Source organism: Cavia porcellus, unplaced genomic scaffold (assembly GCF_034190915.1).
Source record: "Cavia porcellus strain 051 isolate PalLab524CR breed Dunkin Hartley unplaced genomic scaffold, mCavPor4.1 scaffold_3, whole genome shotgun sequence".
Classification (NCBI taxonomy): domain Eukaryota; kingdom Metazoa; phylum Chordata; class Mammalia; order Rodentia; family Caviidae; genus Cavia; species Cavia porcellus.
In genome coordinates, this window is record NW_026947486.1 from 109,639,587 (window position 1) to 109,667,278 (window position 27,692).

Sequence of the window (27,692 nt, forward strand, 5' to 3'; positions counted from 1 at the left end):
TAACTGTTCATTTATCTCTCTTGATGGATTACTGAGCGGCTTATTTTAATCACCAGTAAAATGGGATATTTAATCCCATGCAGTTCAATTTTCTGCAAAGAATGACAATTCCTCTTCATGGAGAATCATAATTCCAATATCTTAGAGCTTCATCTAGGCTCTATTTGCAGTCATAACATACTTCCAGTTTCTAGGATGCACATTTCTAGATCTGCATTTCTTTGTAGTCAGAATTTTCTTTATTGACTTTTAGTTTTTTGTACACAAAGAAAAATCATGCTCATATCCACCATGAACAAAAACTTTATAAGGCAGAAGTACAAAACATGTATCCTTTACCCAAGCCACGCAGTGCTGATAAATATTTTCATTTTCTGATGTCTACATTCATATCTTCAGAGTATCACAGGCAATTAAAGCCTATCACAAAGTATAATTTTGTTTAGAGTCCCGGTTCCCTATGTTTGGTAGCTTGCCATTCAGTATCCAGCTTGTTTAGGAGGAGGTATTACAGGGGTAGGAACTTGTCCTTGGGGAGATGGAGTACCAAATCCATCCATCCAAGCAGCAAAAGGTGATTACTCTAACTGCAAATCCTTGTTGGTTCCATGGCTGTCCAATACTCCATATGGCTGTGCTTGCCACTCATTTGCCATATACTGTCCGTGCTGTTGAAAGTTTCCATCCACTTGGCCCTACTGGCCCCACTGACTGTAGTCAACCTGTTGCAACTTTTTTAAGTCACATCAGGAGATTCTTTACCCCAATAGCATTTAATAACGTGACCTTCAATCATGGTACCATTCACTGAGACAATGGCATGGGCTGTACTTTCATGGGTAGAAAATCTGACAAATGAAGAGCACTTCACTGGAAAAAACTATAATTTCCATAATTTGGCCAACTGGTGAGAATGATCGTCTCAAAAGCTGATCTCTTAACGCTGAAACAATTCCTCCACAGTACAGAGTATAAATTTTTGGACTTGGCTTACCACATCTTCATATCTGAGAAGCTTAGTGTTACTTTCTTGTGCACTTTATGGTGCAGGTGGTTGACATGTGGCCCAATTAGTTCTGATCTGTCAACCACCCAACCACTGACCTCCCAATGCACAATTGTATTTTCTGCATGCAATTTGTTATAAAAAAGATACAAAACCATAGCTTTTGGATTTTGCAGTTGCCATGTCTTTAACTACTCGAGCATCTGATATTTTTACCAAAGGAGGCAAATGCTGATATGATATTTTCTGTTGTAATTTCTGGACTCAAATCCCCAATAAACACATGAAAGTGATTGGAAAGTATCATTTTTCTGGCTACTTGGTGGTGTTGTCCAGTTTATTTTGACTTCCTTTCCCAGAAGTTTTCTTCCATTCATAGCAACTAATGCAGCAGCTGCAACTCTGTGTTCATAAAATTCCACAAAGCAATATGAGTCATTTCTCCTATGCTCTGATATTGTTTTAAAGCTTTTTCCAGGGTCTAATCTTCCTCAATGACTAAAGTATAAGTACTTGTGTCACATCTCTGGAGAGGTTACCTACATAAGTAGGCTATAAACACCATATTGTTTTCTGAAGATAGAACCAAGTATCTTAGCTCATGTGTGTCTCTTAGGTTACAGGCAGTGAATTAAGTCCTGGAGGGTAACACCTAGGATGGTGGGCTGTGCACGGACTTCCATCATTGTGGGTGTGACTGAGAGATCCTAGGACAAGGGGGACAGCAGGGCTGGAGAGAGTAGGGGACAGGAAGGAGGAGGAGGGGGACTCTTGGCACCGTCTGGGGACAGAGGAAAAGACAGTGAACCTGGCTCTTGGGCTCTCTCCTCCAGCCTGCTCTGTACACTGCACTCCAACCAGATGGCGGTGGTGGAGGAGGAGGAGGAGGAGGAGGCGGAGGCGGAGGTGGGGGCAGGAAACTGGTCAGGGCACAGGTACAGCCCACAGGGTCACCACTCTGGCCAGATCTGAGAAGACACAAAGCCAAATCACAGAGGAAACCTTGTGCCCTGTCACGACGGACCACTTTGTCACCTTGGGCCAGCTGGCTGGTTGCAGCTAAGCCAGTCCTAGAAAAGATGGAGTAAAAGGAGACACTCTGTAAAATACCTGAGGAATTCTGGCCCTGAGAAATAGCCAGGGGACTAGATTTTCCTTTTAAAATACATACACAATGTTCTTTCCTTTCCCGATGACAACTGTGACCAATAACTGTATAGAAAATTGCTGCAAGTAAATCAGTGTTTTATAGAGTCCATGTCTGTTAGAGGATTTACTTTGACTAGAAACCCTACCAGAGATGGACAGCCTCCATGGAGCAGTAAAATGATGAAGTTTATTATTTTTTCGACTTCCAAAATACCTAGCACTTGTCAGATTGTCTGAGACTTATCCAAAGTGACTTTTCGGCTACCACTGTTATTCATTCATTTTTTTTTTTTTTTTGACTGAGACTATGTTCCAAAAGCGTGTTCTTCCCTTTAATCTCATTGCCAAAATTTTAGAGCTAAGTTTTAGAATGTATGTACCAAGATCATGTTAAAGTTTGCCATACAATGAACAGTTGACATTTTTCTACTAATTGTTTAATTTCATCTGGAAATGGAATACTATCAAGTATGGTTTTTAGCAAAAGAAAACAAGACTCCTGACATTTTATTTTAAATTCTAGAAAGGAGAGAGAGAGATGGTAAAATATTCATGAAGAAAAAAGTCTGCATATTGAGAGTGGTTAGACTTACCCTTGGAACCCAAAAAGGTGAACTCCTCAATTGTGATGATTGAAGTGACTTCTAAAGAATGAGTATGAAGTGGTAAAGGGAGATATTTTGGATCCAATAATGAGGAGGGAACTTTGCACATATGAAGTATGTGAGAAGACCAGCGAGATTACATAAAGTAGAAATCATGGAGAAAAGTATTCGAAAATAAAACTAGAGTGGTAAATGAAAACATATTTACTTAGAGGTCACCATAAAGATTTTTTTTTTTTATGTTTTTTAGTCACAGAGTAATATAAAGTACTTAATTTTAGGAAAGTGTGTATGATACTGAGGTATTATTGGACTGGCAGTTTTGAAAGTTCAGTGCTGCTGATTTACAGAAAATAAAATAAAGGACAGAGCAGTGAGAGAATTGTTGAAGCCTTACATATGTGCGATGATGCAGTAGGCTCGGAGCTTAATCATGGGAAGCCATAGATACATCAAGTGTAGATTTTGAATAGGCCATTAACATACAACCTCATTGTTTAGATGAGAAACCTGGATTAGACTATGATGCACCTTGCTGAGAATTGCACTTGCAATGCGTAAACTATCAATGAAAGAAAATTTTATGAGCATGTGAGCATGTGTGCACATAGCCAGCATTCACCACAGTTTTGATGACATCAAAACTGCCCACATGGACACACACACACACACACACACACACACACACACACACACGGCAGCCAACATCAAACCTCGCTACTACGTATCAACAAATCTTGGCTTATAGTAGCATAAATAAATTTTTAAAATAATTCCTTTATTGTAACAAACCTAATAAAAATTAGATAGTAAAATAGGACGTTTTGTTTTTTCTTTTACACTATAAGAATTAGAAATTAAAGTCTGAGGAAATGGTTTGTAGAATGAAAATTAAGATAGACATACTCAAAATTCTATCAAAGTGCACAGCCCCTACTTTAATAGGCTCTGATGGAAACAGAAAAGTGTTCAGACAAATTTCCAACAAATTCTGGAAATCATTTATTTTTGATGTTGTCCTAAAGTTTTTCAAACATGATTTGTGGTTTTCAAAGTTACATATAATGCAAAAATGGTGAGTAAAAATAAAATTTAAGCAAAAGCAATTAAGCAAGCAATACCCTTGATGTCATATGAGATGATTAAATACTAGGCTCTGAATTAATCATTCAGCTTTATTATTTAAAAGACAAATAAACAAAAATATTAAGTTATATCAGTTAAACAGGCCAAATACAAATTCTAACACATCATTTAACAGTTGACTATACTGTAAACTTACGATGTTTCCTGGAATATCTGGAATGTGAGATTTTTTTTTTATTTTTAATTTAATTTCTAAACAATGCATTTGCAGTGTACACTGCTATATTTCATACATTCATACAACATGTAATGACCAATCCAGAGTAAGTAGCATATCTAACTTCTCAAATGTTATCATTTTCATGTTTCGGGAAACTTCAAACTCCTCCTCGAGCTCTTTGCAAATATATACTTAATTGATGGAGGTTACAGTTATCTCACCACTCTGAAAGGTGTAGCAGTACTTCTCCCATTCCAAGTACACTTTGGTATCTGTTATCCCGTCTCCTTCAATTTCCATTCTATGCTCTTGCCCTTTCAACCACTGATGACCTTCATTTTACTCTCTCCTTCTATGTGATTGATGTTTTCACTTTCCAAAAGTGAGCAAGAGCGTATGGTATTTGAATGAGGTAATGACTGAGAAGTTTTGTGAATGCCTAAACGTAAAGAAAGGACTACAATGAAAGACACATTGCCGTTAATCCCCCCCTTAAAATACTCCCGCTCACTTCAAAAACATTGATCTCTTCTTTCTTATCACTTTCTGAAGCAATTCATGAAATTCTCTCATTAGTTTCTTCAGTTGCTGCATTGTGACTATATTGATGCTCATTGATTAAAAACGTTTACCTTTTATGATCAGTTTGATCTGAGGGTGGAGCCCAAAGTTGTGTGGCACCAGATCTGGTGAATAAGGTAGATGAAGACCCACTGTGATGTTTCTTATGAACCTGTCCTTCCATAGGAAAGCACCTGGTAGCCAGCATTCACCAAGTTTTGATGACATCATTTACAGATATTTTCCCAAAGAGGAGTTTCCAGAATTGCAGATAGTGGCAAGAAGGGTGTCATAAGTGTCTTCAAAGGGAGAGGGAGCATTTTGCCTGAGATTAGTGGTGATGTGTCCATTGCTGAAATAAATTACTTTTGATTTAGGTATTCATCTTGAGTTTCAATTACTGCTATGTCTGTTTTATTTCACTTAACACAATTTCCTTAAATTCCATCCATATTACCATAAATGTTAGGTCTTCAGTGTGTTTAAGACTGAATATTGCATTGTGTATTGATATATTACTTTTTTTCAAAATCCATTTATGGCTTAATGAACATCTTTGTTGATTTCACGTCTTCCTTGTTGTGAATAGTTGCTGCAGTCTATATATATAGACTACATATATCTGCAGGTATCTTTTTCTCCTTTACATTGGCTGTATAGTATCCTGAATTGTACAGTAGTTCTATTTTCAGTTTTTTTCTTGCAAAATATCTGTACTTTGGTAATAATGGTTGCATCAATTTACAATAATGCTCACAATGTGGAACAATTCCCCTTTCTCTGTATCAATAATGACATTAGTTATTTCATTGTCTTTGAAGCCATTTTAATGATGTTTCTATGATAGTGCCTTTGAGCTGCATTTTCCTGATATTCAGCCATGTTGAAATTTTCCCATGTGTCCTTTGGATTTTTCTATGTATTTTGCGGAAATCTCTACTTTGCTTGCCTTTTAGTTGGGTTATGTGTTTTGCTTTTTGTTTGTTTGCTTGCTTGTTTAATGTTGCTACTGAGTTTCTTATATATTATGGATGGAAACATTTTTGCACACGGAAAGGCTGCACAGATTTCCATCACCCTTTCCCCCATCCTGAAAGCTGCTTCTTCATTTTGTCCATTGTTCCCTCTCTTGTAATTTGATGTTATTCTCTACCTCTAATTGCTTTTTCTGTGTAATTGGGAAAATTATTCCCCCCAAAATGTTGGCTCCAAAGCCTTTAATTGTTCCTGTTATGTTTCTTTTTTACCTAGTACTGTAGTTTCAGAAGTGTAGATTCATTCTGTTGTGTGTGGGTATAGAGTTTGCCTAGAATCATTTATTGAAGGGCCTGTCCTTTCATTAAAGTATGTTCTTCATGTTTTTGTCAAAATCAGTTGGTAATAACCACATGGATTAATTTTTTGAATATTCTACTCTATTCCTTTTGTTTCCATGTCTATATATATATATATATATATATATATATATATATATTAGATGTTGGGAGCCGTGGCACTGTCAAGTCATCAGACGCGGTGATTGCGAGGCCTGTGGGAAAGTACAAAAGCCTGGGCTGGATTACCCCTCTCATCGAGCCCGCCTGTGTGGCACCTGTTTCTTATCACCCCACTAAGTTCCCGCCTCACAGGGTAGTCTGCCTAGCTATTAATCCTATATATAGCCAGTGCCTCCACCCCCGAGAGAGAGAGAGACTGAAGCACAAAAGGAGCCGCGGGGAGCGGACCGGTAGAGGCTTCGGGAGAGACTGAAGCACAAAAGGAGCCGCGGGGAGCGGACCGGTAGAGGCTTCGGGGCAGACTGTATAAGGAGAGAATAAAGAAAAGCCTGACCACCGCCAGACCTTGTCGTGTGTCTTTCCTGCCGGCCGGGAGCGGACATCGACATTTGGAGGCCCGCACGGGGATTGATCAACCCCGAGACGCGGCGGTGGACTGCATTCTCCTACACAGTGCTGCAGCTGCAGGACAGGTGAGTAGAGGATAAGCCTGGGCCCTGGGTGGCGCGCACCTACAGGGTTTGTAGACTCCTCTCAACCTCACGCGTAAGTGGCGGGTTTCTTGGGCCTCACGCGGTGAGTATGAAACATAACACCAGAACTTAAGGTAATAAAAGAGTGTAAAACATAAACATAGAAGTAAAAATAACAGAAGATATATTAAAAATGGGAAACATGCCAAGTAAAGATACACAGCCTTGGTGTTGGTCCTTCGGAGACTCCTAAAGTCCAAGGACCTCAAGGTGGGGTGTAAGACTTTAGAAAATTTCCTTGCAGAGATTGACAGCTTTGCTCCCTGGTTTCTGCCTACAGGGCATGTAAACCTGCCCTCCTGGGAAAAGTTGGGCAGAGACCTTTCCCTAGCAGAGCGGGAGGGTAGAGCTTCAGTCTCTGCTCGTCCATTGTGGGAAATGATACACACGTGCCTAAAGAGTGAGGGTAGTTACGGGGGGAGCTCTCAAGAACTTGTAGAAGTACGCGAGGTGTTTGAACAGGCACAGTGAGGAAGCTCCCGACCGAGAAGGGTCCGTCAAGGAGGGCAGAGATACAAAAGAGGAAGCCGAGGCGCGGTTTGTGTCTTTCCGCAGGAATCGGGACGAGAACCAATGTGGGTCCCAGAGAGGTTGACGCGACAAGTCCCTCGACTGAAGATCAGGCCTGTTCCACCAGAGGCCAACCGCAGACCCAACAACAAGATGAGCCCTAAAAGAACTGCAGGACAATCCCTTTTTGGGGGCCTGGAACGGCTTGCTCCCCTATGTGCTACCCTTGTATACGCATGGCTCGCTCGCATGGCCTACGACCGCGTTTAAAAGTGACAGGCTTCCCACATTCTCCTCCCTAGACAACAACATGTAGCAGGGTGGGTGAGTCAATGACGGGTAAGAGCGTGCCTCCCCAGCACGACTCAACCTAAGCCAGGCCCTACCCCGTTCCGCTCGAAAGCCGCTGGATTGTTAGATAAATTTCTCTCCGAGGGAATTCGTGGAGAGAAATGAGTGCATGCCTATGTGCAACCAGGTTCCGTCCGGTTCATTCCTGGCCCTAGAAAAAAGGACGAGGGCCTCAGGGCCTTGGTGGACCCTGGGACGGCCGACCAGGGTCTACGCTAAGGGCCTACGGTGGGCCTCAGTTCGGGGCATAGGCCTCTGCACTCTATCCAGGACGGGCTGCGATGCGCGTAGCCATCATTTAAAATAAAATAGGGGGAGATGTTGGGAGCCGTGGCACTGTCAAGTCATCAGACGCGGTGATTTCGAGGCCTGTGGGAAAGTACAAAAGCCTGGGCTAGATTACCCCTCTCATCGAGCCCGCCTGTGTGGCACCTGTTTCTTATCACCCCACTAAGTTCCCGCCTCACAGGGTAGTCTGCCTAGCTATTAATCCTATATATAGCCAGTGCCTCCACCCCCGAGAGAGAGAGAGACTGAAGCACAAAAGGAGCCGCGGGGAGCGGACTGGTAGAGGCTTCGGGGCAGACTGAAGCACGGAAGGAGCCGCGGAGAGCGGACCGGTAGAGGCTTCGGGGCAGACTGTATAAGGAGAGAATAAAGAAAAGCCTGACGACCGCCAGACCTTGTCGTGTGTCTTTCCTGCCGGCCGGGAGCGGACATCGACAATTAGAGATTGAGTTGAACTCCTTCATTATGAGCTACATGCCTTCCAAACTATTTTTTTTTATTTTCATTTTGATACAGGGTCTTGCTACTCTTCTAAGATATTCAGTCTTGACTCAAAAGTGTGATCCTCTGCCCCAGTCTTCCTGAGAGCTGGGATTACAGGTATGCTCCACCACACAAGGCAACAATCTAATAAATTTTGAAATGAGGTTTTGTGATGCCTTGGGCTTTATTTTACTCAAGATTGCTTTGGTTATTCTTTGTCTTTTGTAACTGCATATAAATTTTGAGGTATTTTTCTATTTCTCTGAAGAATATCATTGACATTTTCAGGGAGATTACATGGAATCTGTAGATGGTTTGGGGAAGAATATTAAGTGTTCCAAGTCATGGTTATCAATACCTTTACATTTATTTTGTGAGTCATCCATATTTTCCTTCATCAGGTTTTTGTAATTTTCACTACAGACTTATTTAACTAACTTGATTAACTTTATTACCTATTATGTTTGTGTGTATTTATTGTACCATTGGGCAATATATTACATTTGTTTAAAGACAAATTTATTTGCATTACATTTAAAAAGGAACCAATATTGCCTGTGAAATCTGACTGAGATTTTGCTATAGAAAAAAACAGCTGACTGGTAAATTATCTCTTTGTACTTTGAACTACTCAATATTTTAATTGGCTGTATAGTGATCCATTTTCTCTTCTCACATAAATATCCAATCCAAATATCTAATTTAATAATGAAGCAATTTCAACAGAATTTGGCTCACATGTGCAAAACAGATCTTACATACATGTTGACACTTGGTTTTCTGAGGTTTATTCCCTTCATATATGATCATTTCTCCTTTCAAAATCAAAGAATTACTGACCTACTTGCTTTGGGTAATTTGCAAATGATAAAATTTGCTAAGTAATACAAAAAAGTAGGCAATTTCTGAAATTCATTCTTAGTAATAGGCTACTTTTTATATATTTTTATCAGGTGCACTAAGTTAATACATTGGGCTTTGTTATTTATTCAGGTGTCAGTATATCAGAATGAATCTTCTTTGTAAATGTTTGTCTACTATTATTCAGTGGCATTCATTTCATCATTTATTTTAACTCTTTTAAAATAAAGTTTATTGGATATATAGATTTAGAAAGATAGACCACATTGATGACAAGGAACTTGTACCTGTATGTTATATCTTAGCTCCTCCTTTTTTCCCATTCCCCTCCTTTCTCTTCAACCCTTTTTTCCCCTCCTTATCACAAAGTTTTATTTCCATTTAATCCATTTTTAGCTACTGGGTTTTTGTTTCCAAAGAGCTTTTTTTTTATTATGGTATAACAATATATCAGTTCAAGTAGAGCATACAATAATAATTTTTTTCTTCTTGAATCTGGATGTATGTCTCTTTAAGTATTAAGAAATGCATACTTCACTACTTTTATCAAAATCCAGTATTTCACAAAATATTGTTCCAGATTATACTGGAGAATATGAATGACAAACACCAATTTCAAGCAGTAATTTGTAAAGATAAAAGTTTAGTGTTTCAAACCTTTCTGATTATCTTTTCTGTATCTGTGTCTTTGTCCGTTTTTTTCCTAGAACGCGATATTTGAGACACAATTTAAAAGAAAACACATTATTTTTCTTTAAAGTCTTCTAATTTAGTAGGTTCAAATTCAGGGTGAAATTTCTAAGTCTGTGCATCTCTGAGACAACGATTTTGATTCAGTTCATTGTGGACACAGAGAGAGAGGCACGGACAAGTGGGACAAGGCATAGCATAAGTGGATCTTTATTAAAAACAAAAAATTCCCTGCTACTGGAGAAACCAATGCAGTGTCTGAAAAAGGGAGAGAAGCTTTGGGCTATGAACCTCTTTATGTTAAGCTACACTTTCTCTCATCACCACCTTGAAAGATTAAGGTCGCAATACCTGAACTATGAGGGGATATGCTCATGTCAGAGCCGTCTGTTTCTTATCATTGCTCTCTATCCAGCACTACTGAGTCTCCCATTTTTCTTTGAAGTGACCATGACATTTTTGTTATTCCCGTGGTTTGCTTGACTGTAGCTGGATTTGCCATGCTTGTAAGGAACACTTTTGCCTGCCTCCAGTTTTTCACGCAAGGTCATTTTAAGGGAACAAATGGCTCTGAGTCAAGATATACTAATTGATAATGCCTTGCTGATAGATAAAATGTATTACATTTTAAAGTCTGGTCCTATAGCACTCTTACGGAGATTTGATTATGGCTTTTATTAAGGTTTCAGATAGGAATTAATGTGTATATCTGCTTTCAAACTGCTTAGAGTTTGGTGGTGTTGAGAGAAATAAATGCACCATTCAAACAAAGCAACACTAAAAAGAAATTGATAAATTAGCAGTTTAATCCAAGCTCTGTGGTGCAGAGGAAAGAAGAGTGGTTTTGGTTTTAGAGTCACTGTCTTATTTTAAATTCAAAAGTTCCTAGATTTCAGTAGAAGAATGTACAGACAGACAAACACACTTGTCATATAGGGTATTTGGAAAATCCTGAAAGCTGATCCAGGGAAACCAAAATATACTTTAGAAAGTATAAAGTAGGGTAGAAATGCAACAGTCCTTTCCCAAATAAATCCCTATATTTATACTGCTAATTTATCATAGTTCGTTGTAAAGAAAGGTTCCTGCTAATAATGCTTGCACAATATCTCATGCTTATGTCTTGTATCTTGAGTACTCTGAAGACAACAAAATGCAATGTATTAATTATTGTTGCTCTCCTATTATCTTATTTTGAAATTCTGTTTAAAATTTTTTCTTTTTACAATTAAAAAAACAAACTTTCAAAAAGGGAAAACTTTGAACCAATTATTTTTTCAGCTCTTATAATTGTGTAAATAGACAACATCTCCAGGCATTAAGGAAGATTCAAAACAAAATTTTCTTTGATTAGTATCCTCAATTCACACTACATGAAACTCACTCATTGGCTGATTTTTATACACCCATACATTTATGATCGATGACTAGTGTTTTAACTAAACATTGGCATGCATCCCATCATGGGACATTTCTGGGCTGATCATATTAGAGAGTATATACTAAGATCATATTAGTGAGTAGGTACTTTGTGTTTGCTTTTAATGATGCCTTTACAAAATGCAGAAGTCCTACCATCACTGAACTCTTCAATTTCTTTAGTGGACAGGAAATTCCACAATAAAACAAGAAATAGTTCTTGCTTTATTCAAACCAAGCTGAATTCCATGTTGCCTCAGTAGTAAACAAATCAGTTTATTGTAGGCAGAATCAGGTCAAGCATTAACCTTATTTTCCATTATAAATCTAGGGTAACTGAATAAAGTTTGTTCATATTTTAAAAGAAATATTACCATTCATGAGAAGGATCTGCCATCTTAGATAAATTACAGAAATATTTTCACATTTTTGCCATTTACAATAATGAAAAAACTAAGAAAACTGTTTATCAAAATATGCCAAACCTTAGTATACAGTAAAACGTTTGTTTTTAATCAGGTTGTTTAAATTATTTAATATGACATTTTAGGGGACTAGCATATTTTTTCATTAATTTTTAAAGAAATATGTCAGAATAAGACGATTTTTAGTTTCACTAACAAAATAATGTAGTGGAAAAAAAAACAAATTGATTGTTTAATATCAGCAAATTATTTCATGCATTTTTTCACCGTTAAACCACTCCATGAGTCCACGTGTATTAATGCAGTCCTTATTAATGAAAAACATTGCACAACTATTAAGTCACTAAAAGAAAAAGATATTTTTGGTCACTAATAACCAATGCAATCCTGTTAATCTCTTTGTCCCTAGAAATGACTAAACTGTTATACATACTTATTAAAGATGTATGAGCTCACCTGTAAGAAAATTATAGCACAATCATAATTTGATGAAGTTAGATTTTTTTCCTAGATTTAAATTTTTGTAATTTTTGGCACATTAGATTGCATCTAATATTTGATTGAATCAATGCCACAAATAAAATAACATAATAAGTTAGGCAATCAAAAAGTTATTTACTGCTCACATGTACCCTAGAAATCCATTTTAAAATGTGTTTGGTGCATCCTGATATTCAACTGTGAATTATACTGACAAACAAAAGTACGATATTGAGCAGGGTATCCAATTTATTTCTAGCCATTTAAAGAATTATAAACTTTCCCAGGATGCTGATAAAAGATGCCTTGTTAGTTCTATAACTGTTACATAATAAACTACCACAAACTTCGTAACTTAAAACAACATTCATATATCATTTCTAATTTCTGTAGATGAGTATAAGCTTGTATTAGCTGTGTCCTTTGATTAGGATTTCAAGAGTCTATAATCAGGTTTTCCAAAAATATTGCTCTCCTATTCGTTAGCACTGTAAAAGAGTCTGCTTCCAAGATCATTAAGGTTACTGGCAAAAAAAATCACGTTCTACCAGCTGTAAGGGTGATACATTCCTTTTTATCTGCTGTGTATTAGCTACTTGTTGATCTTAGTGGCTTTATCCATTCATTAGCTCATGATCATCTCCATCTTCCAGCCAAAGATAACTTAAATCCTTCTGACATTTCATGGCTCTTATTTCCTCTTCTCTAACCAACTGGAAAAGTTTCTCCACCTTTAAAGAGCTCTTCTAATTAAGTTTGACCTATCTTGATAATCTTCCCATTTTTAAATTAATTGATTTTGTGTTGTTAGTTACAGAGGCCACAGCTCTTCACTGGAGTACTTAGATTAGTATTTGAATGACGGAGACAAAGTAACTAATTAGAAGGGGGCAGGAATCTTAGGGGCGATCAAGTAATTGTGACATCTTTAGGTGGGTTCACTCCAGGAAATCATGGAGTAAATTAAGAACAAGGACAAGAAGTAATGCAGAATAAATAGCATCAATGGTGGAGAGAAGGGCAATTGCAGTACCCTACCCATTTCAGCGTTGGGTGCTATTTACATCACCCTGACAAATGTAACCAGTGAATATTTATATCACAAAACTGAATGGAAAAGATTGGAAGAGAGCACACAAGGAAAAATAAACAGCTGAGATGATGTATATGCTAACTTCCCTGTTCTAATCATTATGCATTGATAAATGTATCACATGATCACACTATGCCTTATCAGCCTATAAATATATGTACAATTGTACTGATAAGTGAAGTAGAGATTACATATAGTAATGCAATTAAGTACATACTATTAGATAAAGTCAACAGATAGTATACGCCAGTATAAAACAAAAACATAGCCATAAAAATATCCTTCAACAATGTGGAAATAAGTACAAGAATCAAGAGATATAAAACATGATTAAGTTGGGAGAGTGATACATGGGGTGGCTCGTTTCTCTTACTGTCCCCCCAGTGCTTTTACAAATTTTATAATTTTTCTAATGTACCTTTGATTAATATTAAACTAACATGAAGAATATTTTTTTATAAATGCATGCTTTGGTCAATGAGGAGTTATGAAACTATACTGTGTTCTAAATTTCAGAAAATTCAACAATATAAAACCTACTTTCAAATATTCCAAGGCCCCTAATGGATGACCAAGACAGCGAATAGTGCTACTTTCTAAATATGTATTAAGGATTTTCCTGTACATCAATACCTATGATAAATTTTAATTTATAAATAAAGCAACTTAGAGATTTCCAAGTACAATTATAAAATAAAATCATTGGAAGAAACTATGGTAACAATTATTTGGTTGTGTTATTCCTTTAACTCTGTTTTTTCTCTCTCAAAACAAAATATGGTACTCCACCTTCTTGTGTATATGTGAACTGATATGGGAACCATATGATGAAATGCAGTAATGAGACTGCTTAACTAAATGACATGAGCTCCTGTTGACCTACTGATGATGCCAGAAGCAGTCTATTGCTTTACGTGATCCTGGTTCACCAAGCCATAGCCGTGCTGGCCAGTTAGTATGTATATCAAGGATTGCAGTTCTAAATGTATAAATTGTTTATTTCTGGAACTTCCCAATTAATATTTTCAAACTGGAGTTGTAAGTACTGATGCCATGAGAAGTAAGTGTGAGGAAAAAGAGACGCTACTGTGTTTTTTACTTAATACATGTGCTCAACTGAAAAGTCTGTAACATCACTTGTATTCATTAAAATAATACTGTACATTAGAAACGGGTTAATTGCCAAACATTTACCAAAAGCAGCATCAATCAATGTTTATGTAACTTCACCTGAGTCTTGCAAATTGTCAATATTTTGCCAGTCTTAGCATTGTCAAACTCATAATCACTACCCTGCTAACATGTAGTAATGATAATACCACTAAAAGACCGAAACATATCTTTATTAAGAGAAGGGCATTCAACACAGACACTTCTGGTAGCTTGCTAATAGTTAACAGACAGTTGCCAGGCAACCACTTCTAACAGCACATATTTTGTTAAACTGCCCATGATCAGAAGGGAGGGAAGATTTTAGTAGTTGACTTTAAGACTTCAATTACTTTTCTTTCCAGATTACAATAAAAAGTCATGGATAGTCTTAGGAAATGCCTTGAAAAAGTAATGTTTAAAAAATTCAATTATTATGAAGAAAATGACAGAAAAAATTGTGTTGAAATACTGACATGAATTTAGTGATCTGCAGATGACAAGCAGTTTTGAGCAATTGATAGGGTTGAGGTTGTTACTTGTGCAAGATATTGTGAAACCATTTATCATCTCTATAAATTTGATTAATAAATAATTTAATGGAGGGTAGAATAGCCAATAACACAGCTTCTCTTAAAAAAATCACTGGAATTATCCGATATATAACTTTTATTCTCAATTTATTTTATTTTCTTATTTTGAATTTAGGACATTTTTTGTCTTGCCCGTACATTTAATTGTAAACTGAATTATAGAGTAAATATTACAAAGAATAATATTAGCATTCAATTTGCCTCTAAGTACCTAGTAACTCAGAGATATTTATATGTACATCATAGCTATTGACTCATTATCAAAAGAGTAAGTTTGTATCCAAATTCATCTTTCAAATACTGCCTGCATGCCTAAGAATTCCATTAGTCATAGTCAATAAGACTTTGTTTTATAACCAGATGAATAAATTTTTAATTTGGTATTAGAGGTACACTGGGAAGAATATTCTCTTAACATAAATTCATTTTACAAAAATTTGGCTGGAACATATCCGTTCTACTTAGCAAAGGAAATCTAACACCAAAAGAGAAACCACCATATTCTGTGTCTATTTTGGTCTCGAACTTTCATCTTTGGCTTAGGTAGTATGGTCCATAAAAAATAAAGGAGGAATTGATTTTACATTTTGTTTGAGATTGTTTTACCTGCTTACAAGTTTAAGTGGACCAGTGTTACTGTCAGCAAATATGAAAATCCTGTGGGCAGATGTACCATCTTTTTTATTCTTTGATATATCTGAGAAACCACAGAAGAAAATTATTTAATTGTATAGTGTTCAAACCAAAGGCATAGGAGACTAGTAATATGGTAGCAAGTCCTAGAATGCCAATAATTTACAAAATTTAAGGAACATAAGGAAAAAAAGGAAAAGATGGATTGCAGGATGACATCTCATGTTAGAAAGATTTTTTTTTCAGTCACTTACAAAGCTTATTGCCTTTCACCCATCAGGAATTATGAGAGCAATTTGATGTGCATACATTCTAGTTAAGTTTATACATAGTTATGAAGTCATTTGAGTTTTTAACATCTTCCAATTTAAATCTATTTTTTCCTAACTCCATTTTCAAATTATACATACTTTGCCAGACTGACATAATAAATCATTTTGATCTAATCTCAAAACTAGTGTTTTCGTATTATTGATTTTGCTTTCACATGTTTGCATCTGAGGAACATATCAATCTCCACAGCCTGTGTGGAAGTAAAATGCATAATACAATATTTTCTCCCGTTGAAGTTACAGAAATTGAGGGACAGAAAAGAAAACATCTTGTTTTAGTCTTAAATGTTTCCCGAAACGGAGTCATGATTCAAATTCCTATCATCCTGACTCATGTTTATGCTGAAAGATTTTGTGTTGGTCAGTCTTTGATACAGAAAAGCATTGGTTTTTAGTAGACAGGTTGTTTTCTAAGCTACGAAATATGCAAATTTGAGGCAAAAGACATAATTCTTATGTGTTGGATTTTTGTTCCACACGTAATGATACTTTTACAGTGAATTTTGATTGACAAAAATTCCATGAAATTTGTTTTAATGACTTCTCAGAATGCCAATTAATTTCACTTTCTTATCATATTAAAAGTTAAATACAGGGGGGCTGGAGGTTTAGCTCAGTGGCATAAGCACCTGCCTTGCAAGCAGGCGGTCGTGAGTTCGATCCCCGGTACCGATAAAAATGAAAAAGACCAAAAAATAAATAAATAAATAAATAAATAAATAAATAAATAAAAGTTAAATACAGGTTTTCTAACACATGGTAGATTACCCTGAGAATGTCAAGTAACACTATTGCTCTGCTTCTTATTAAGTCCATCAATTTGATTTTTTTTCTTTAAGAAAGCTTTAATCTTTCCATACACCCTTTCATCTTTTCATTGCTCCCCAAATCAGCAGGGTGTCCAAAGTTATACATACTATGTCACCAAGAGAATTTCGTTCTTCTTTCTGTGTTAATTTGCATTTCTATGAAATGTATTGATAAAATTCAGATATACATAATGTTCACCCTCATCATAGGGAATTTATACCTCTATATGATATATTTTGATTCCTCTTTGCCAGGGATCCTAGGAGGGATCGGCAGGAGATTAAGAAGAATTAGACACTTACAGAAAGGAAAACCTGGACCAGGTAGGACCTGACCTTTCTGATGGAGAGGCAGTGTCAAACCAGGGCAATCTTCATCTTTATTTATAAACAGTAAAAGGGGTGAAACGTGCTTCAGAGTCAAAAGTGCAAGGTCTTGAAGGTTGGCTGTGAACACTGAAAGAGAAACATTCTCAGAGCTTTCTGTGCTGTAGTTAACAGGGAGGAACACTGAGACCAGACGCCTGCTGGACGGGCTTAGCTTTAGTCCCAACACCTTGTTTGCATGGCTCGGCTCTGGTTCTCCATGTTCTTGGAGCTGACCTTACTCTAGACTCAAATGTGTGGTTGATCTCCAGCTCAGCAGCTCCCCACACCTCCATTTTTCCCCATCCCCTCCCCTCCAGTGTAGACCCCGAAATGCCACTATTGTGTGACAAAGTAGATCTATATTTTTTCTGGTGGTAGATTACACTGCACTAAAAATAACTACTAGTCTTGTCCTCTTCAGAACTTCAATTATATAAACAAAACTTGCCAAAGTTCTGATTTGGTAGCTTGATCAAACATGTTTTACAATTTCACAGATTAATTAGTATTCAAAGTTCACTAAAATATTCATAAACAGCATTAGAGTTACTGGGAAATTTATTACATAAAATTGTATATCATGTTTATATAAATTAAATTTATTTGTAAATATAACTACAACTTATGCCTTTGATATACTTTTATGCAAAAAAGTGGTTTTTCTATGCATCAATCCATTTTATGTTGCTTTTAATTCTTGTCTAACTTCCGAATGAATTCAATCTTATGATTTTTCTACAGTTTTATTTTCTATAAGGCAAAACATTTGCACAGTTAAAATGTTGCTGTAGTTCACTCTATAATTCCAAGGAAAAATATAATGAAGTGTTTATTCCATTTGAATTCCTGAAATGAATCTGTCATGTGAAAACAATGAATTAGTCCATTGTTTTGAATACTGACATTATCAGTTCTTTGAATTCCACCTTTGAAGAATCTTGCCTGTGTACATGAATCCAGCAGGTCAGGGCAGAGGATTGAAAATCTATTTGTACGAAATACATTAAACAATCAGGTTTTTTTGTTGCAGCTAGTTCACAACTTTCTCTGTGGGAAAGGTACAAATCTTGAGCTTCTATGTAAGCCATAGACTATAATAAAAATAAGCTATGTCTGAGCATTGTAATTGATAACATTCCATGTTTTTGTTACTATTTCACTTCTATGTTTCAACATTCTATCATTGTTTCATTTCTAATACCTAGATTCACAGGATGATATTCTCAAGTACTTATTCTTCTAAAGAGAAAATTTGAAGAATCATATTCTTCCTGAAGGTGCTACTTGACATCATCAAAGATCAAGATTCAAAATAACATGAGTGATTTTCTACATTCTTTAGCACTGAATATAATATGTTTAGTTTTAAGCAAATTTGATGCAAAGCTATTGTGAATATATTCTTTTAATACAACGTGCACAGTCAATGTATTATTACTTAGTGCTTTATTATGCAAAAGCAAATGTCTTCCTCCATCAATATTTTCATTTAATTAATCAAAACAGATTTTCAGCCTTGCAGTCAAAAGGGCAATTTTATCTAATTCATATAACTTGCGGTTTTATTAGATGAATTCCTAGTAAGAATTTTCCAACAGGTTAAATTAATGATATTGAAACAAAGACTTTATTAGTGACAGTCATTGATTTGTTAAGTGCTTATAATGACTACCATAAAAATTTTATGTGGAATCTCACAAAATCACTGGTTTTTAATTCAGGGTTATAACACCTTTGAAAAACAGAAATGCATTCCATTAAGTATCTAATCTTTATGAAAATAAAGATGAGATTTTGATTATTCTATTTCTATTACAATAGGTTTCTGGTCTTAACAATGAACCCGTCTTTAGCTTCACAAAAAAATGACACAAACATAACAACTAGAAAGCAAAAAACATGATTTTTCCTACCTGTGATTGCTTTTAACATGTGTGAGACTGGTTCCCATGATACTGTCTCAATCTGACCATCCCTTTGGTAGTTTTCCATAATTGAATAGATAATTTTGGTGTTCTGAAGAGAAGCCTCAATGAAGCACACAGTCTTGAAGCTTGAGGATCTGATTTTACCATTGTTAAAATATACAGATTCATGGCTAGCAAAGAATATATATACCATGCACAGTTTTTGTTGTAGTCAGAATTTGCAAGAAATAGATATAATACAACACACAAAATTTATAGAATTGTTCATAATATTTTATTAAGTGTGACAGCAAATATTCACCCAAAAAGCCAAATGCAGAGGTGTGCAAGAGAAATGTCTACAATCTGGAGACCCAAATAATACAGCTGTGGGCCTGGATCCCATGGCAATGTGATTCATGAGTCCAGATGAAGACCTAGAGCTCATGACAGTGTCTCTATGAGTCCAAATAGAGACCTAGCACCCACAACAATATCTCATATCTTTATCAAGGATCTGCATAGGGAAGGCCCAAAGGTCAGTGGTAGAAGCTAGAAATTCTTCACCAGTGGGGTGAAGAATCTATGCCAATAGACTGGGGAATCTGCACTTAAAATGGGAATTGATGCTCAAGGTCAGGACCAGAATTCTTCCAAATAGAGTCACAGCCATCCTTAGTGACAGTGATGCCCCAAGCTCCTCCAATGATGAACCAGCTGAGTTCATGTCAGGAAATCTAGTGTGATGAGCTTCTCCAGGAGAATCAACAGCACACCATCTTTTCCTCATGTTCTCCTTTATGCTGTTGGCAACAGCTCTCAGGTGTGGAGCCAGAACTTCAGGTTCCACACCCAAACCACACTGATTTAGTTCAGCTGGGTGTTTCAAAATGAACATTAGTTAATCCAATACAATTACAAAGTTCTTCATTTTAAAACTTTATGTTTGTTTAATGAAGTTTATAAAAGGAATGAAGTATAGTTGAATTTCTCACTGGAAAATGTCAAAATAATATCTTTGTTCTATGGGGATTAAGTACATGAAATGACTTAATTTAATGTGTGCCATCGATGGCTCACAAAAGGTCAAGAGAGACAAATATAGGCATAGAATCTAAACGCTGCGTTAAAGGTGGGAATAATTTCATTGTAGAATTCAGCAAATGCTCTAAATCTGGGCATTGCTTAAACAGAAAGCAAGATGTTAAACCTTTCTAACATGCTATTGCTAATACGTTTACCATCATGCAGAACAGGACAATTCCACCAAAAAAGCAAGCATATAAAGCATTATTCATTCTGTCACTCAGCACTGGTAAGGAACAGAGTTTCACAGATGCCATGGAACTTTAGCTGTCTACCAATCATCAGTCATCTAGCCGACTACGTGCAGGGAAGATGCTCTATAAATTTAATATTGTATTAATGGAGACATCAAATAGATACAGTATACATATAATGTGATACATGAGAGAACACCCTAGAAAACAATAAAGTAGAAAAGAAAGTAGGGGGCAGGATTTTCCAATATTTTGACCTGAAGAGACCTCAGTAACTGATTATCATTTTAGTAAAAATGAGATTTTGGTAAGGAAGTTAAGTCATGAGGGAATCTGGGAGAGGATTAGTCCTGCCGGAGAGAAGAGTAAGTACAAAGTATCTGGGCTACAAGTACACCAAAGTACTTTTTTTTAACTTAGTGACAGAGGCAAGTGTGGTCAAAGTGGAATGAAAGTATTAAGAATTTAATTCACGAGGCTAAGAATCGTGCAGGTTGTGTTTGCTGTGGTGGTGTACTCTGAGTTTTGTGTTTAAATGAAATGAGAAAGGGTTGAAAATTTTCACCAGTGAAAGACTTTTTTTTTTCTTTTTATCGGTACCAGGGATCGAACTTACGATCCCCCTGCTTGCAAGGCAGGTGCTTATGCCGCTGAGCTAAATCCCGAGCCCCTGAGGGAGACATTTTTTAACGCATATTTTTACAGGACAATGTGAGCTGCATTGTGGAAAATAATCTGTAGTGAATGGTAAGAGAAGGTGTAGTAGGATGTTTATAAAAAGAATTTACATCTCTCCTAGACAGGGGTGAGAGTGTTGATAGTTTTGGAAAAATGGATGGATGGAGACATTCCTGATACATTAGCAAAATTTGGAGCCTTGATTTCATCTCAAATTTATTAATTTTGATTCAAGAATTTCTGGTAAGTCTTTGAGAGACAGTTTGAATGACTTGTTCGTTTCCTTTGTTTTGTGGTACTGCAAAGGCAAGACATTTTCCTGTTACATTGAAACATGTCATTGCCTGAAATTTAGAAAATATAGTTGATTCAGGAAAGAATTTCAGCTGCTTTTAATATTTTCTAATTGCAAATGCCATTTCCTTGATAATTATTTTTCTCTTGTACAAGTGTTAAAATAGTCTATACTATCTGAAATGGGTCAAGTACACTGGCTAAAATCCATTTTGTTTAAATCCCGGAACTATCTTCTCAGCAGTGTTCATCTCAAACTATCAAAGCAGGACTCACTATTTCTTTACAACGTCCTCCACGTGGATTATATGATTTCTCGACTTCCTCAGAGGAATTTCCCTAAAGATCATCATATTGCTAAATTACTACTTTTTAAAAACATGATAAAAGAAAGAAAATCTGGTGGGAATTACTGAAAAGGAGAATGGAATAAAGTATATGTAGGGTAGACTATCTCTTTTTACTTTCTGAATACACTGTAATTACAATTCAGTATTTCTGTCAATGAGAGGAATCTTTGAAGTTTTGAGGATATTAGTTGCTTCTGATTTATTATTATTTATTTAATATTTTCCTTTGCACAGTACAACCAATCTCCATATTTTTGAAGAGTCTGTGTTAGCGAGAGAGTGAGAGAGAGAGAGAGAGAGAGAGAGAGAGAGAGAGAGAGAGAGAGAGTTAAAATGAGAATATGTGTTAAAAAGAGAGAGTGTGATAAAAGGGGGGGGGGACCTGATAACCTTTAAAGCAGTTATTTCTGTTACTTTTTTGGGGAGGTGTCATGTTCTCTGTTAAAGTGAGACAAAAGGATGAATCATTACACCACAAAACGCCTTTATAGAGCTCTCAAGCTTCAAGGATTTCATTTATGAATTCGTTTAAAGCATATTTACAGAAAAGTATTTGCATAAATAAATTGTGCATTGAGGATACAATAAGTGCATAGTCAAATGTTGCAATAAATATAATTGAAGTTTGTAGGCTAAAAGAGAGAAAACCAGGTTGCATCTGGAGGATGTCATGGAAGATTTGATTATATGAAATCTTTTTTTAAAAAGAAAAATGAGTAGGACTTAGCTAGGGGAAATAAGCAGGTGGGGTGATGAGGAGAGAGAGTATACCAGGCAAAGGTTTGACAAGAATTCCTATAGCACCAAAATCAGGGGAACCCATAATATCTTATAAAAACCCAAACCTGATTTAGTAATGAACACTTTCACTTTGCTGAGAGATTTTATTCATGAGTGCCTGGATATTGGTGAATCATTTTTCTAATTAAATGGAAAGATAGTATGTTTTATACTATACTCTGCATGACTATTTAAAATGATTTGTATTATTTATTTTAGAATTGTTTAGAATTGTTTTATATGTAGAGTAGAGTTAAAAAGACAATACAAGAATTCTAAAACACTACAATTTCTCTTCCAGCTAGCATCTTTCATCAAAGTTAGATTTTCCACACTTAATTAACCAATATTGATATATTATGGCTACCTACAGTCCATATATTACGCACACTCTTTTACTTTACCTAATGCCATTTGGCTTATTTTGGAATCCAAACTGAGCATCATATTACATTTCATCATATTTCATGAAGTCTCTAAGGAATGAGAAGTTCCTCAGTTACTTCTAGTTAACCAGTTTTTTTTTTCTATTTGTTTTAGTGAGAATAGTTTCTGTTGCTATAGCTTTAAATTTTTAAATTGCTCAACAGCTAATTTTTTCTTTTCCAAATTAGTTCTTCTGTTTTTTTAGATATAACAATTACATTTGAATCTTTTTGAACAGTTAGCAAGTTTTTTCTTCTGCTTATATTTCCTTTAAATCGGTGATCGTATTTTTTAAAGCCACTGTAAAGTCCTTGTCTACTTTTTCCATCGTGTCTGCTATTTCTGTATCAATTCGCTTGCTCCATTTGCTAATTAGCTCTGAAAACTTGCAATGCCGTGTTTCCAGTTTTCTGGATTTTTAATGTTTTTCACAAAGAAATTAAATTCTTTAAAAATTTGAATGTCAGCTGAATATTTTTTTCTCCTTTGTTTTTTTAGTTTATATTCATGAAAGGTAGTGAATAAATTCACAGCGCAGAATTTATACATAAATGTATTGTGTCTTTATGTCTGTCAGGTCTCCGTTGTCTCCTATCTCTTCCCATGCACAGATCCCTTTTCCAACTCCACAGGGTCTAGCTCCACTTTTACCCATCTTCGATACTATATTTTTCTTTTTAATTTTGAACTTTTTAAATTTTTTATTTAAAGAAAGAAAAAAGACAATAAAAAAGAAAAAAAATAGAATAATACACAATTCAAAAATATTAACATCATAAAATTGCTAGTTAATACATTACATATTGTCATCTTAAAAATGGTTGATAAAGTTACAAAATCAATGCATAAAGGGTGGTTAGACACTCAAACACTGACAGCGCAAACCCTTCTGTTCAATGATGTAACAAATTCAGTAATACGGTCATCTGTCTTACACACTACACATACCATTACACCATTTAGAGCACTTTTCTTCCCTTTCACTTTTACAATATTATCTTTTTGGGATCTTATTACTCTATCAGTTTTTATTATTTTTTACACTAGAGAGACAATGTGATATTTATTAATGTGAGCCTTGTTTATTTCACTAATGATGATATTCTCAAGTTGCCTCCATTTACCTAAAAAGGCCTCACAATCACCCTTTTTATAGCTTAGTAATATTCCATTGTATAAAAATACTGCATTTTTTTTTATCCACTCTGCAGTTGATAGGCATTTTGGTTGTTTCCAAGTTTTACCTATCACAAACTGTGCTGCTGCAAACATGGATGCAAATATAGCTGGATTGAATGGAACTTCCAATACTAGTTTTTTGAGGAATGTGCACACCCATTTCCAGTGCTTGCACAACTCTGCACTCCCACCAACAGTGGAGCAATGTTCCTTTTTCCCCACATCCTTACCAACATTTCTTATCAGTTGTTTTCTTGATGGTAGCTATTCTTTCCAGGTGAGATGAAATCTCAATGCTGTTTTAATTTGTATTTTTCGAATGACCAGTGATGGAGAATACTTCTTCATATATTATTTGCCATTTGTGTATCTTCATCTGAGAACTATTTGTTCATTTGTGATGCCATTTTTGGAGAGGGTCTTTGAATTTGTGGGGCTTGGTGTTTTTCAACTCTTAGTATGCTCTGGATACAAGTCTTTTGTCTGAGGGATTGTTGGCTAAAATTCTTTCCCATTCTGTGTGTTTTCTTTTCACTTTGTTGGTGATTTCATTTGCAGTACAAAAAATTTTAGTAATATGAGATCCCAGTTGTTGATTCTTTGAAGTGTTTCCCGTGCACTTTACATTGTGTTCATGAATTCTCTGCCTACCCCTGTTTCCTAGGTTTCTACTTACCTTGTCCTACAGTAGATTTAGTGTTGCTGTTTTAATATTTAGATTCTTGAGCCATTTTCATTTTAGTGTTTGGTGATAGGCACGGGTCTATTTTCAGTCTTCATCATGTGGAAACCAATTTTTCCAACACCATTTGTTAATGAAGCTATCTTTTTTCCAGTGAATATGTTTAGACCCTTTGTCAAATACAAGGTAGCTGAGTGTCTTTGTAGTAGGGTTAGCATCTTCTAATCTGTTCCATTGATCTTCAGGTCTATTTCGTTGACATTACCTTGCTGGTTTTAGTACTGTGGCTTTGTAGTATAGTTTCAAGCCAGGAATTTAGATGCCTCCTCTCTTGCCTTTGTTGCCCAGAATCATCTTACCTATTCTAGTTTTATTCTATTTCCAAAAAATTTAGGAGTGTTTTCTTTAGATCTGTGAGGTATGTTAATGGTATTTTGATTGGGATTGCACTGAATCTGTATAACAGTTTTGAGAGTATGGTCATTTTCACAGTGTTGGTTCTTCTAATCCAAGAGTAAGGAATATCGTTCAATTTTCTAATATCCTCTTCAATCTCCTTTTTTAGAGTAGTATAATTTTCAACATATAAGTCTTTTACATTCTTGGTTAGCTTTATTCCTAAGTATGTCTTTTTTTAGATGCTATAGTGAATGGTGGTATTTTCATATTTTCTCTCTCAGGGAGCTTTTCATTTGTCTTCAGGAATGCAATTGATTTTGAGTGTGGACTCTATATCCAGCTACACTGCTGAATTTGTTTATTACCGCTAGTAGTCTTTTAATGGAGTTTTTGGGGTTTTCTATGTAGAATATCATGTCATCGTCAAGTAATGATAATTTAAATTCTTCTTTTCTAATTTTTATTACTTTTATTTTTCCCTCATGCTGTTATACCTCATGCTAATATAGCTAGAACTATTATTATAGTTCTACACTACTATAGTTCTATAGCTAGAACTATTATTCCCTCATGTATTATACCTCATGCTAATATAGCTAGAACTATTTTGAATAGGAGTGGTGATAGTGGACATACTTGTCTTCTTCCTGATTTTAGAGTGAGTGCTTTCAGTTTTTCTCCAGAGTTTTTCTCTTTAGTATAATTTTGGCTGATGGTTTGTTATAAGTGGCTTTTATGAAATTGAGGTATGCATCATCTATTCCAAATTTCTGTATAGAGTTTTTATAATGAACAGGTGTTGCACTTTATCAAAAGATTTTTGTGCTTCTATTGAGATTAATTTTTGGCTCTGTTGATATATTACATTTATTGATGTGTGTATGTTGAACCTTCCCTGCAGTCCTGGAATCAATCGCACACGGTTGTGGTATACAATCTTCTTGATGATTTATGAATTTCTATATGCCAATATTTTACTGAGAATCTTTGCATCAATGTTCATTAGTGAGATTGCCTGTAGTTCTCCTTTTTGGTTGGGTCTTTCTCTGGTTTTGTTATCAGAGTGATACTTGCCTCCAAAATGAGTTAGGAAGGACTGCTTCCTTTCAATTTCATTCAATCCCTTTCAATTTCATTGAAGAGTTTAATGAGTATTGGTGTTCAGTCTTCTCTAAATTTCTTATGAATTTAGCCATAAATCCATCAGAACCTGGGATTGTCTTTGATGGTAAGTTTTTAATCACATTTTTATTTAAGTAGCTGACATTGGTTATTGAAAATTGTTATATATTCTTGATTAAGTTTGGTAGTTCATATGTTTCTAGAAATACATCAATTTCCTCCATGCTTTCCATGCTATGTGAGTAGAGATATTCAAAGTAGGTTTGCATGATCATTTAAATTCCCATGGGATCCGTAGCAGTTTCCCTCTTTTCAGTCCTTACTGCCTGGATTTGAGTTTTTTCTTTCTTTTTCTTGATAAGGTTGACTAGATGTTTATCAATTTGTTTATTCTCTCAAAAAACAGTTCTTTTATTCATTAATGCTTTGTAATTTTTTTAATTGCATTAATTCCTGCTCTAATCTTTACAATTTTCGGTCTTCTATGAACTTTGGGTTTGACTTGCTCTTCCTTTTCTAGAAGCTTCAGATGTAGCATTAGGTTATGTATTTGTGCTCATTCCAAGTTTTTTTTTTTTTTTGATGTGACTATTTATTGCTATATCTTTACCTCTTAGGACTGCTTTCATTGTGTTCCATAAGTTATGGTATGTTGTATGTACATTTTCATTGTATTGCATGTATTTACTTATTTCTTCTTTAATTTAATCTGTAACCCACTGGTTGTTCAAAAAGTTGTTATTTAATGTCCATGTATTTATGCAGGTTTTGCAGTTTATTTTGCCATTGATTTCCAATTTTAGTGTACTATTGTCAGATAATATGCATGTGACAGTTTCAATACCTTTGCATTTACTTAAGACATTTTATGAGTTAATTTATGGTCTATTTTGGAGAATTTCCCATGTGCAGCTGAGAAGAATGTATATTTTGTGTTGGTTAGGTGGAACGCTCTGTAAACATCCACTAAGACCATTTGCTCACAGGTATGATTCATTTCTGTTATTTCTTTGGTTACTTTTTGTATAGTTGATCTATCACTTTGTGACAGTGAGGTGTTAAGGTCTCTTATTACAATTATGTTATTTTGTATTTGGTTTTTTATGTCCATTAGTATTTGTCTTATCTACTTGGATGCTCCTGTATTTAGTGAATATATATTTATAATTGTTAGTTCTCCCTCTTGTAGTTTTCCACTTACAAGTATGTGTGGCTTCCTTTATCTCTTTTAAGCCTTTTAGGTTTGAAGTTCACTTTGTTTGCAAACAGAATTGCAACCCCTCCTTTTCTTTGCATTCCTGTTGCAAAGAATACTGTTTTTTTGTCCTTTGACTTTTAATCTATGAGTTTCTTTTTGAGTCAGATGTGTTTCTTGTATACAGCATGTTATGGGTTCCTGTTTCTTGACCCATTCTGTTAACCTATTTCTTTTGATAGATGAACTGAGCTCATTT

General features: G+C 35.5%; 1 pseudogene; it reads right to left on the reverse strand.

Annotated features, from left to right (window-relative positions):
* Window positions 1–458: 458 nt before the first annotated feature.
* LOC100713067 (nucleolysin TIAR-like) lies at window positions 459–4,366 on the reverse strand (annotated as a pseudogene).
* Window positions 4,367–27,692: the final 23,326 nt, after the last annotated feature.